Source organism: Cervus elaphus, chromosome 12, assembly GCF_910594005.1.
Source record: "Cervus elaphus chromosome 12, mCerEla1.1, whole genome shotgun sequence".
NCBI lineage: Eukaryota > Metazoa > Chordata > Mammalia > Artiodactyla > Cervidae > Cervus > Cervus elaphus.
This window is the reverse complement of record NC_057826.1, coordinates 36,644,689-36,657,086: the sequence shown is the minus strand read 5'-3', so window position 1 is coordinate 36,657,086 and position 12,398 is coordinate 36,644,689. Positions and strand designations below refer to the sequence as shown.

The 12,398-nt window shown below is 39.1% G+C and overlaps 1 long non-coding RNA gene and 1 other non-coding gene across 2 annotated transcripts; both read left to right on the top strand.

The window, feature by feature from the left end:
- Positions 1–8,017, top strand: LOC122705168. Its single transcript, XR_006344048.1, has 2 exons — positions 1–46; positions 7,912–8,017. It is a non-coding gene; the product is annotated as an uncharacterized LOC122705168 (long non-coding RNA).
- Positions 7,911–8,017, top strand: LOC122705969. Its single transcript, XR_006344238.1, has one exon. It is a non-coding gene; the product is annotated as a U6 spliceosomal RNA (small nuclear RNA).
- Positions 8,018–12,398: the final 4,381 nt, after the last annotated feature.

Below are 12,398 nucleotides of genomic sequence, written 5' to 3'. Positions count from 1 at the left end.
AGGCTCCTCTGTCCATGGGATTCTCCAGGCAAGAATACTGGAGTGGGTTGCCATGCCCTCTTCCAGAGGATCTTCCCAACCCTGGGATCAAACCCAAGTCTCCTACATGGCGGGCGGATTCTTTACTGCTGATCCACTGGGGAAGCCCTCTGATGATATTGTTTTCTCAAAAATTGAGGATCAAGCTAAAGAGACCTTACTAAGGTCATAAAGGGCTTCTCCAGTGGCTCAGTGGTAAAGAATCCACCAGCTGTTCAAGAGCCACAGGGGACATGGGTTTGATCCCTGGGTTGGGAAGACCCCCTGGAGGAGGGCATGGCAACCCACTCCAGCATTCCTGCCTGGAAAATCCCATGGACAGAGAAGCCTTGTGAGCTACAGTCTGTGGGATCGCAAAGAGTTGGACATGATAGCTACTGAGCATGCATAATATCATCAATATAATGTGTTAGAATGTTGTCCAGTTGTATTAGATCAGGGGTCCACCTGACCAGACTATGGCAATACATATGAGAGTTCAAGTATCCTTGAGATGGTACGGTAAGTGCATATTATGGACCATAAAACATGAATGCAAGTTGTTGTTGCCCCCCACCCCTGGTGACTGATAATGGGAACAACACATTTTCTGTGGGATTCTGTGGTGAATTGACTCACATTAATCTCTACTTCCTGTACCATGCTGTCTGGATTAGACATCACTCCTCCATCAGCTGTCCTGACTCCCAAAAATTTAGGGCAGTTGTCATCTACTATTCTCTCTTTTCCCTTCTCTTAGTCCTTTTGGGTTTTTACCTTGTTATTACATTACTATCATTTTAGGGCAGTTTCAGGGGAAAGTGAAGATAAGTATTTGTCTAATCCACTTTAGTACCTAATCATGTGCTAGCCTTTAGACAGCTAATTCTAAATAGCATGATGAAGAAATTGAGGGAATTTCACCAAATCACACAATCTGGTTGCACACCAGGAATTAAAGTGGAAGTGAACCAGTCCTTGCACCGTCTACAGCTCAGTTTCGAATCATCTGAGTAGCCCAGAAAATCTCTAGCTTGGAATTGGGTTAAAGTGATTACTTGATTGCAGGCACTCCCAGGTACTTGGAAAAAAGTGATCAAAATTCTTCTTTGAGAAAACAGTATTTATCTAGGCTTCAAATTGTTTCTAAAAATAAAATTTCAAATACAAAATACCATACACAACCAAAGATAGATGCATGAGTAGACGCCTTCAGCAAAATATTCAACAGAAACATATGCACAGAGACTCCAGATACCAGATTATCAAACAAGAGATGGTAAAGTATCCTGCCACTAGGAAGCTGCATACCCATTAGCAGTCATTCTCCATTTCTCTTCTAAGCCCTAGGCCACTACTAATCTACTTTCTATCTCTATAGATTGGTTTATTCTACCAATTTAATAAATGGGATCATACAAAATGTGGTCTTTTGTGATGAAATTCTTTCACTGAGCATTAGCAAAATGTTTTCAAGTTTCCTCTACTCTGTGGCTCATATCAGCACTTCACTCTTCTTTATGGCTCAACAAAATTCTGTTAGACGGTTATTTCGCGTTTTATTGGTCCATTCATCAGTTGTTGAATACATATGTTATTTCCACTTTGGGGAAATTATGAATAACGCTGCTATGAACATTTGTGTACAAATCTTCCTGTGGACCCAGAGTGGAATTGCTGGGTCATATGGTAACTCCATGTATGATGTACAGGACCAAAAAAAAAAAGTTACATTAAAGAAAAACTAGTAATAATAAAAATAAACTCACTAATACATCAAATCAGTGATTTGTATGATTCATTTGTATAAGGGTTGATATCACTGTATTATGGTTTAAAAAGATTATGAAAAAGATCTAAAGGGAAAGTGGCTCCCACATGGAGATAGACTAAATTGATCAAGCACAGACTAGAAGAAAAGCTGAGAGTTACAAAATCAAAATTATTGAAGTTATGAAATCTTGACCAACTGGTAAACTCCCAATTTATTTAACAATTTCCAGAACTCCTCAATAGGAGAACAGTCTTGATTTTAAATAAGATAGTTTAGGAATCTAATAGAAAAGTAATGTAGGAAGCATGAACTCTGTTGGTTTTTTACCAAAAAATAATGAACATATATGAGTATTAATATCAGTTATTGAGAATGTACCATAAGCTAGGCATCATTCTGGGTACAGAATATATTTTATCTCATCTGACCTTTCTAATGAATTTTAAGATAGGTATTATTTTCCTTATTAAAAAAGGAAGAGGAAATAAAGGTTAAGTGGTCATGTTCAAACCTCTCCTATTTTAACAACAATAACAGCAAAATTTTCTCTTAAATCACATCATCCCCCAGCTACCTCTCATTTCCTTGTCCCCTTTCAGAGGGGAATTTCATGAAAGGATGGCTTATATTTTTCATAGTCACTTTCTTACCATCCAGTTATATATGAAGTTTGCCCCCACATTGTCAGAAAATGCTTTCTCTGGGTTCAACACAAAACTGAGAGTTCCAGTGCCATTTGCTAGATTTTCTCTTTAAAAACTCTTCCCTTGGCTAGAGCAGGATTCAGAAAATTATGGCATACAGGCCAAATCTGGGCTGCCACCTGTTATTAACATCCTGGGAGCTAAAAATGGCTTTGACATTCTTCAGTAGTTGAAAAATATCAAAAGAAGAAGAACATTTCACAACATGTGAAGGACTGCATGAAATTATCACTTCAGTCCCCATAAATAACATTTTATGAAACCCAGACATGCATATTCCCCTCCGTGTTGTCTGTGGTTGCTCATATGCTTACAATGGCAGAGTTGAGTAAGTTGGGACAGAGACTTTCCATGGTGCTATAATCACTGCTTCACACTGCCACTCAAGAGCTATGAATCAAACTGACACAGTTAGAACTTGACAGTGTTTCAGGTGCCTTATGTAGCACGGTATCTGTGGCATTTTTTTTTTCTCACTACCAGTGCACACCCATCATGTCAAAACAAGAAGAGTGGACTTCAAATGCCATGCCTCTAAGGCACAGTGGAATGTGCATTATTTTGATTAAATGAGATGGCAAAGCCTTGTGCTTATTATACAATGACATTATGGCTGTGCTGACATTACCAATCTAAATATTAGTCACAGTATTCCCAACTCGCTGGCAAGGAACAGTCAGAAAAATTGGAAATTTTTAAATGGAATATCTCATCACAGAAAAATTTCTTCACCAAAAAAAAAAAAAAAAAAAGTGGAAAAAAGGCTGCAATGAAAGCAAATTTCCTACTGGCTCATTTGTTAGCCAAGCAAGGAAAGCCGTTTACTGCTGGCAAGTTCCCTAGATCATGTCTTTTGGTGCAAAGCGTTGCTATAGGAGTTGAAGACATTGGGAGCAACATCAATAATGAATTAAACATGAAGGCAAATGATTTTGAATGGTTTTCCTCGGCTCTTGATGGGTTACTGATATGGCTACAGATGTTACTGATACTGTTCAGTTGTTCATTATTGGAGGGGTCAGTACAGAGTTTTAAATGACTGAAGAATTGTATGACTATCCTGACTTGCCCTCCCATGAAGTGGTTCAATGATTTAGCAATGGTAAAGTTTCTAACACTATTTTTTGAGCTCAGGTTGAGACTGAAAATTTTTGTGAAAGAGAATCGCCCTCAATTACTATTACTGAATACAAAGTAGCTTTGGAAATGAGTTTTTGCTGCAGACTTGATTATGTTTCTTAATAAAGTCAACCTAAAGTTACAAGGAATGCCAGACCACCTGACCTGCCTTTTGAGAAACCTGTATGCAGGTCAGGAAGCAACAGTTAGAACTGGACATGGAACAACAGACTGGTTCCAAATAGGAAAAGGAGTACGTCAAGGCTGTATATTGTCACCCTGCTTATTTAACTTATATGCAGAGTACATCATGAGAAATGCTGGACTGGAAGAAGCACAAGCTGGAATTAAGATTTCCAGGAAAAATATCAATAACCTCAGATATGCAGATGACACCACCCTTATGGCAGAAAGTGAAGAGGAACTAAAAAGCCGCTTGATGAAAGTGAAAGAGGAGAGTGAAAAAGTTGGCTTAAAGCTCAATTCAGAAAACTAAGATCATGGCATCTGGTCCTATCACTTCATGGCAAATAGATGGGGAAATGGTGGAAATAGTGGCAGACTTTGTTTTGGGGGGCTCCAAAATCACTGCAGATGGTGATTGCAGCCATGAAATTAAAAGATGCTTACTCCTTGGAAGGAAAGTTATGACCAACCTAGTAGCATATGAAAAAGCAGAGACATTACTTTGCCAACAAAGGTCCATCTAGTCAAGGTTATGGTTTTTCCAGTGGTCATGTATGGATGTGAGAGTCGGACTGTGAAGAAAGCTGAGCGCTAAAAAATTGATGCTTTTGAACTGTGGTGTTGGAGAAGACTCTTGAGAGTCCCTTGGAATGCAAGGAGATCCATCCAGTCCATCCTAAAGGAGATCAGTCCTGGGTGTTCATTGGAAGGACTGATGCTGAAGCTGAAACTCCAATACTTTGGCCACCTGATGTGAAGAGTTGACTCACTGGAAAAGACCCTGATGAGGGAGGAGAAGGGGACGACAGAGGATGAGATGGCTGGATGGCATCACCGACTCAATGGACATGAGTTTGAGTAGACTCTGGGAGTTGGTGATGGACAGGGAGGCCTGGCCTGCTGCGATTCATGGGGTCGCAAAGAGTCGGACATGACTGAGCAACTGAACTGAACTGAACTGAAAGATACAAGGCAAAACAGTGCTTAGGTGCAAAACTCATAGCATGGTAAAGTGGTTTTGATGATAACCAATTGTGTTTCAGTCATAAGTCATATCAAGTAGCTTTATACACAGATAAATTTTCTGAGCTAAAATTACATTTCCAGCAGTTTTTCAAACCTAAAGGCAAGTACAAAGGAAGATTTCCATATTTCAAATTCATCTAACTGTGTAATTTAGAAGTTTCTACCTAATCTTCAATAGAAAGTGATTTATCTGCTATGTAGTGACATTCTTAACATCAGCTATCAAGAGAAGAGTCTAATAATATTTTCTTCTCGGAAACTCCTACACTGTTGATGGGAATGTAAATTGGTACAGTCACTATGGAGAACACTATGGAGATTGCTTAAAAACAGAGAGCTACCATATGACCTAGCAATCCCACTCCTCGGCATATATCCAGAGAAAAACATGACTTGAAATGATACAGCACCCCAATGTTCACTGTAGCACTGTACACAATAGCCAAGACATGGAAGCAACTTAAATGACCATTGACAACGGAATGGATAAAGATATGAGATATATATATGTGTGTGTGTACACATATATGTGTATATATGATGGAATATTACTCAACTATTAAAAAGAATGAAATAATATCATTTGCAGCAACATGGATGGACCTAGAAAGTATCATATTGAGTGAAGTAAGTCAGAGAGGAAGAAATACCATATGACATCCCTTATATGTGGAATCTAAAAAGATTCATATCCACATGAACTTATTACAAAACAGAAAGAGACTCATAGACTTAGAAAATGAACTTATGGTTACCAGGGGGAAGGGATAGTTAGGGAGTTTGGGAAGGTCGTGTACACACTGCTATATTCAAAATGGATAAACAACAAGGACCTATTGTATAGCACATGGAACTCTGTTCAATGTTATGTGCCAGGCTGGATGGCAGGAGGGTTTGGAGGAAAATGGATACATGTTTATCTATGGCTGAGTCCCTTCGGTGTTCGGTGTTTGCTTGAAACTACCACATAGTTAATTGGCTGTACCCCAACACAAACTAAAAAGTTTAAAGTTGGGGGGAAAAAACTTTCTTCTTGGTCATTTATTCATTACTGGAAAAAGTCATAACATTTTCCTCATTTTCTTTCCTATTGTCTTTTTTTCCCTGATTCTCTTTTCTTATTTATTTCTTTTTTAGCTGCGCTGGGTCTTCTTTTCTGCATGCTGGCTTTCTCTAGTTTCAGCAAGCCAGGGCTACTCTTCATTGCTATGTGTGGGCTTCTCATTATGGTGGCTTCTCTTGTTGCAGAGCACAGGCTCTAGGTGAGCAGACTTTAGTAGTTGTGGTGTGTGAGCTCAGTAGTTGTAACTCAACTTCCAGGCTCCAGTAGTTCATGCTCAGTAGTTGTGGCACCTGGGTTTAGTTGCCCCTAGGCATGTGGAATCTTTCCACCACAAGGGGTCAAACCCGTGTCCCATGCATTGGTAGGCGATTTCTCATCCACAGCCACCAGGGAAGTGAAGAGAAGTGAAGTGGCTCAGTCGTGTCCGACTCATTGCAACCCCATGGACTGTAGCCTATCAGGCTCCTCCATCCATGGAATTTTTCATACAAGAACACTGGAGTGGGTCACCGTTTCCTTCTCTAGGGGATCTTCCCAACCCAGGGATTGAACCCAGGTCTCCTGCATTGCTGGCAGAGACGCTTTACCGTCTGAGCCACCAGGGAAGCCCTCTGATTGTTTTTATGCTGAATTTGATCCCTTTCTTATATTCTCCCAGAAAAAAAAACACATTAAAACGTATAAAACGCTTTAATGTGTATGAGACTCACCTTGGAAGGCTTGCTAAAATGCAGATTCTCCAGTGCAACAACCAGAGATTTTGATTTAGTAGGTGGTCACAGACTATTTTAAAAGAAGTACCAACATAGAACATGCCACATTTCAATCTGTATTATAGTTTTTATGTACAAATAAACTTTTATCTCCTTGGTAAATTTCTTAAGGTCAGGGACCATTTTTAAAAACTAATTTCTGATTCCTCCTAGCTGCCTCACACTCAGGTACTTCACAGGTATATAATAGTTACTGAATGAATGAACACTGATTAATGCCATGACATTTTTATATAGATAATAGCATTGCCAGGAATAGAGTTTCATGAGACAGTTTTGGCATGCTTTTTTTCATAATAACTGCTGATAATTACACTTTGACGAGCACCTACAAAATGAATAAAACTATCAATAATTATTCAAGAGCAGGGACAGACAGCCTCTAAGGAGAGGAGAAAAAAAAGAAGGGTTCCTTTCTTCACAAACTTCCCCTTTCCCTCTGCTCCAGTGCATAAAATTGTGGGGAAAGATAGGAAAAGGGTGATAAGTCCAGTGGCTGGTTCAAAGAATGAGGAATAAAACAGAGCAAGAGCTGGGAAGGAAAACAAAATAATTACCTATTGCACTTTCCTCCAAACCAAGAAATTACTCCCCTAATACCTGCTAACGTGGAGAGGGAGCAGCTTGAAGTCTTATACACCTCATGCCCCTAGAGCATTTTTCACATTTCTTCCTCTAGTCAGTAAATACACACACACCACAAAGGCTTCAGATTCATTCTATTCTTGAGCAGGGACATACTCATTCTTGGAGGATTTTAATTGCAGTTCTCAAAGCTCTAGGATAACTATGGTACATTTTCAGACAGTGTCGGTTTTATTCCAGGATGTGGAAAAAAAAATGCTTAAAACGTTTGCCTCTTGTAAGGGTTTTGTGACACATGTGCAAGTAAAATTAGCAAAATTCTGCTTTTCCATGTCAGTCAAACTTGTGTTTTTCTTGAATGCATAACGTAGAGTAGAAAATTTTTATGTGTAAAGAGTGACTGAAAACTCTGGCATTCTTTGTTGTAATCAATTAACCCATTGATATTAGCTCTGGAGCCTTTTTTAAAAAGTAAACATGCAGGTTGCTACACAAGGCAGAAACAAGTTTCATGGATATCTGTGACCCACATGGCTTATACTTTGACCAGAGTAGACAAACAAACATGTGACTTCTCAGTGAGTCCAGAAAGGCCGAAATATCTATTGTACAATTGATATTTATTTACCTTCTAAGTATCTCACCTCCTAAATCACTGTTAAGTGCTCACTTCGGCAGCACACATACTAAAATTCGAATGATACAGAGAAGCTTAGCATGGCCCCTGCACAAGTATGACACGCAAATTCGTGAAACGTTCCATATTTTTCAGTAAAGTTGTAAGAGGTTGTTTTGTGTTGAATAAACCTGTAAAGAGAAAAACCTAAAAATAAAATAAAATAAATCACTGTTACTACTTGAGTTATACAAAAAACTATTGGCTCCTGCAAATCAACCCAATTTCCTGAGATAATTGCCCTTAATCAAACATTTAGGTATACTGAAATATTTATGGTAAAATCATATGATAGTTAGGATTTGGTTCAAAATAATACAGGATGGGGGAAGTACACTGGGTTAAAGTTTCAAACTCAAGGCTGACTTGCTTTTTGTTAGGCAAAAAAGACATGTGATGACCAAAGACAAAAACCTGGACAGCTTGACTAATTTGTTCATTTTGATGATAAAGAAAGTCTCACTCAGTTGTCTTACTAAATATCTTCTAGTTTGTTTGTTTTCAGTCTAAATAATTTCAGATAATAATTGCAAAGCTGTTAATGTAACTTTTCCATACATCAATAAAACTGCTATAATAAAAATAAAGACTGAGAATTAGATGGAAATCATAAGGACTACTTCTTCAAGATTCTTGGTTCATTTAAGCATAGAGGACGTTTTGGCTCTAGTGAAACAGAAAACATTATTAGGGCTTCCCTGGTGGTCTAATTGTTAAGAATCCACCTGCCAATGCTAGAGAAGGAAATGGCAACCCACTCCAGTACTCTCGCCTGGAAAATCCCATGGACGGAGGAGCCTGGTAGGCTACAATCCATGGGGTTGCGAAGAGTCGGACACGACTGAGCGACTTCACTTTCATTTTTCACTTTCATGCATTGGAGAAGGAAATGGCAATCCACTCCAGTATTCTTGCCTGGAGAATCCCAGGGACAGAGAAGCCTGGTGGGCTGCTGTCTATGGGGTCGCACAGAGTCGGACACGACTGATGCGACTTAGCAGCAGTAGCAGCAGCAGCCAATTCGGGGAACATAGGTTCGATTCCTGGTCTAGGAAGATTCTACATGCTGCAGGGCAGCTAAGCCCTTGGTCCACAACTACTGAAACCATGCTCTAGAGCCTGTGCTCTGCAACAAGAGAAGCCACAAAAGTGAAAAGCCCATGCACTGCAACTAGAAAGGCGCCCCAGTTCACTGCAACTGGAGAAAGCCACAGAGAAGCAACAAAGATTCAGCACAGCTGGGGGCCGGGCGGGGGTAGTGTTCCTTTAAAAAAAGAAAACATCATTAGTCATCTTCTTCAATATAAAAGGGCTCTGACAAGAATTCTGTGGAAACAGTAAAAAAAAAAAAAAAAGGGCTGACTGGATCAGAGAGCAGATCATATGACACTGGTTACTTGGCCTGTGAGTGGGATGTCGCAACTACTAGAATTGTTTATCACAGGAACCTGAAAACACCGCATCGTAATTCTCTCTCCAGCAGCACTCTAACAATATTTCCTCAGCATTTCCCCTTTTATAGCCCATAAAGCAGTGAAAAAAATGTTTGTCTTTTTGCTGGGGTGTGGGTGTGGGTTCTAGAGACACTGATACTCCAAAATAGAGGAGAGAAATTGCCAAGATGGTGAATCTGGTACTGGGGTCAGCTGCCTGCAGTGTAGCCCAGTTCTCTGACGTGGACAGAATCCATGAAAAGCAGCCTCTTCACTCAACCAATGGGACCAGTGGAACATTTCTTTCCCCTCAAATTATCATTTAAAACATTTGAATATACTTTAAAAAGTATGATGTTATTATAAAGTGAAATACTCATTTGGATGTTAATATTTTAAAAAGAGATTTCAAAGAAATGTAATGATTTTATTGGCTACTTTGACCATAACCCTGTATTCTCCAGAGTACGATTTGCTCTCCTCTGCTAGGAAGGGTAACAGGTAGAATACTGAAAAGTCCTAATTGAACTGGTTTTCTTTTTTTTTTAAGTAAAGCTTAGGAAGATATCAACTATTTAAAACTTCTCTAAAGCATATGTATGGGGAGAAGTTTTTCTCAGTTATTTAAAAATCAGGTTAACAAAATATTTTTACATAAACAGTAGTTTCAATATTTTCTAACACTCTAGTGTGTTCAAAGTAGGTTAAGAAAGCATTGCTTAATAAAGAATCTCAGTGAAATGTGGGGGAAAATGAACTGATTTGATGTAAGAAAACTTGGGCTCATAACCAATCAATTCCTAAACTGAAATTTATTATTTGCATATACATTGAAGATAATGCCTGAAATCTTTTTTAAAACTAAGTATTTCAGGTTGGTACAAAAGTAATTGCAGTTTTGGACTTTGAATTTTAAATCATTGTAACTAGGTTCAAAAACACCTCTACTAATCAAAATAGGAACCATTACAATCAACACATTTTTGCCAATGAGAAATAAGTTTGTTTATTCCTATAGCATAAAAATTCATGCTTCAGGATTTGATGAACTTTTGGAAAGCATTTTCTGACTCCTGCTGGTTGTGGAAGCATTTTCTCTGCAAAAATTTGTGGAGATCCTTGAAGAAATGGTAGTTGGTTGGTAAGAGGTCAGGTGAATATGCGGGATGAGGCAAAACTTTTTAGCCCAAATCATTCAACTTTTGAAGCTTTGGTTGTGGGACATGTGGTTGGGCAATGTCTTAGAGAAGAACTGGGCCCTTTCTGTTGACCAATACCGGCTGCAGGCATTGCAGCTTTTGGTGCATCTAATAAATTTGCTGAAGATACTTCTCAGATGTAATGGTTTTGCTGGGATTCAGGAAGTTATAGAGGATCAGACAGGCAACAGACCACCAAACAGTGATCATATTGTGACCATATTGTGATCATATTGTGACCATATTGGTCAACAGTGACCAAACATGACCTTTTCTTGGTGCAAGTTCGGCTTTGAGAAATGCTTTGGAGATTCTTCTCGGCCCAACAATTAAGCTGGTCATCGCTGGTTGTTGTATAAAATCTACTTTTCATAGCACGTAACAATCCAGTCAAGAAATGGTTCGTCATTGCTGCGTACATTTTAAGTGAAGACGACACTTCAAAATGACAATTTTTTTGATTTGAGGTCACCTCATGAGGCACCCAGGGCTTCCCTTGTGGCTCAGCTGGTAAAGAATCCACCTGCAGTATGGGAGACCTGGGTTCAATCCCTGGATTGGGAAGATCCCCTGGAGAAGGGAAAGGCTACCCACTCCAATATTCTGGCCTGAAGAATTCCATGGACTGTATACTCCATGGGGTCGCTAAGAGTCGGACATGACTGAGCAACTTTCACATGAGGCACCCACTTACAGAGCTTTTTCACCTTCACAATTTGCTTCAAATGCTGAATGACCAGAGTGGTCAACACTGAGTTCTTCAGCAACTTCTCATCTAGTTATAAGAGGATCAGCTTCAATGATTCTCTCAGTTGGTCACTGTCAACTTCTAATGGCCATCACTACATTCCTCATCTTCAAGGGCCTGGTCTCCTTTGCAAAACTTGTTGAACCACCACTGCTCTGTATGTTTGTGAGCAGTTCCTGGGCCAAATGCATTGTTGACATTGCAAGTTGTCTCTGCTGTTTTATGACCCATTCTGAACTCAAATAAAAAAATCACTCAATTGATGCCCCGCAAATAGGTTCATCAGTACCATCTTTCTAGATTTCATATGTATGTGTTAATATATGATACTTGTTTTTCTCTTTCTAACTTACTTTACTCTATCATAGTCTCTAGGCTCATCCACCTCATTAGAACTCACTCAAATGTGGTCCTTTTTATGGCTGAGTAATATTCCATCATATACATGTACAACAGTCATAGAGGACAGACTATGGATGAGGTTGTGGATAAGGGTAGGGGAGGAGGAAGGAGAGGGTGAGATGAATGAAGAGAGAAGCATGGAAACATCTACTACCATATGTACAACAGATAGCCAATGGGAATTTGCTGTATGACCCACAGAGCTCAAACCCGTGCTCTGTGACAACCTAGAAGGGTGGGATGGGATGGGAGGTGGGAGGGAGGTTCAAGAGGGAGGGGACATATGTATGCTTATGGCTGAGTCATGTTGATGTATGGCAGAAACCAACACAATACTGTAAAGCAATTATCCTTCAATTAAAAATAAATTTTTTTTAATTACTCAAACTTGCTTTTTGTCTAACGTCATTTCTATAGTCTAAAATAAATATAAAATAAACAGCAAGTAATAAGTCATTAGCAAAAAAACATACAGCAAGAAATGTGCATTAAAATGATATATAACATAACCACCTTTAACACTGGTTATTGATATTCTGACTGATATTGATATTCCAATATCAAATAGCAAAGTTCAACAATGCAAAACCACAATTAATTTTGCACCAGACTAATAAAATTTCCCATGAATTTGAGCAAACCCAAGAGATAGTGGAGGATAGAAGAGCCTGGCATCCTACAGTCCATGGGGC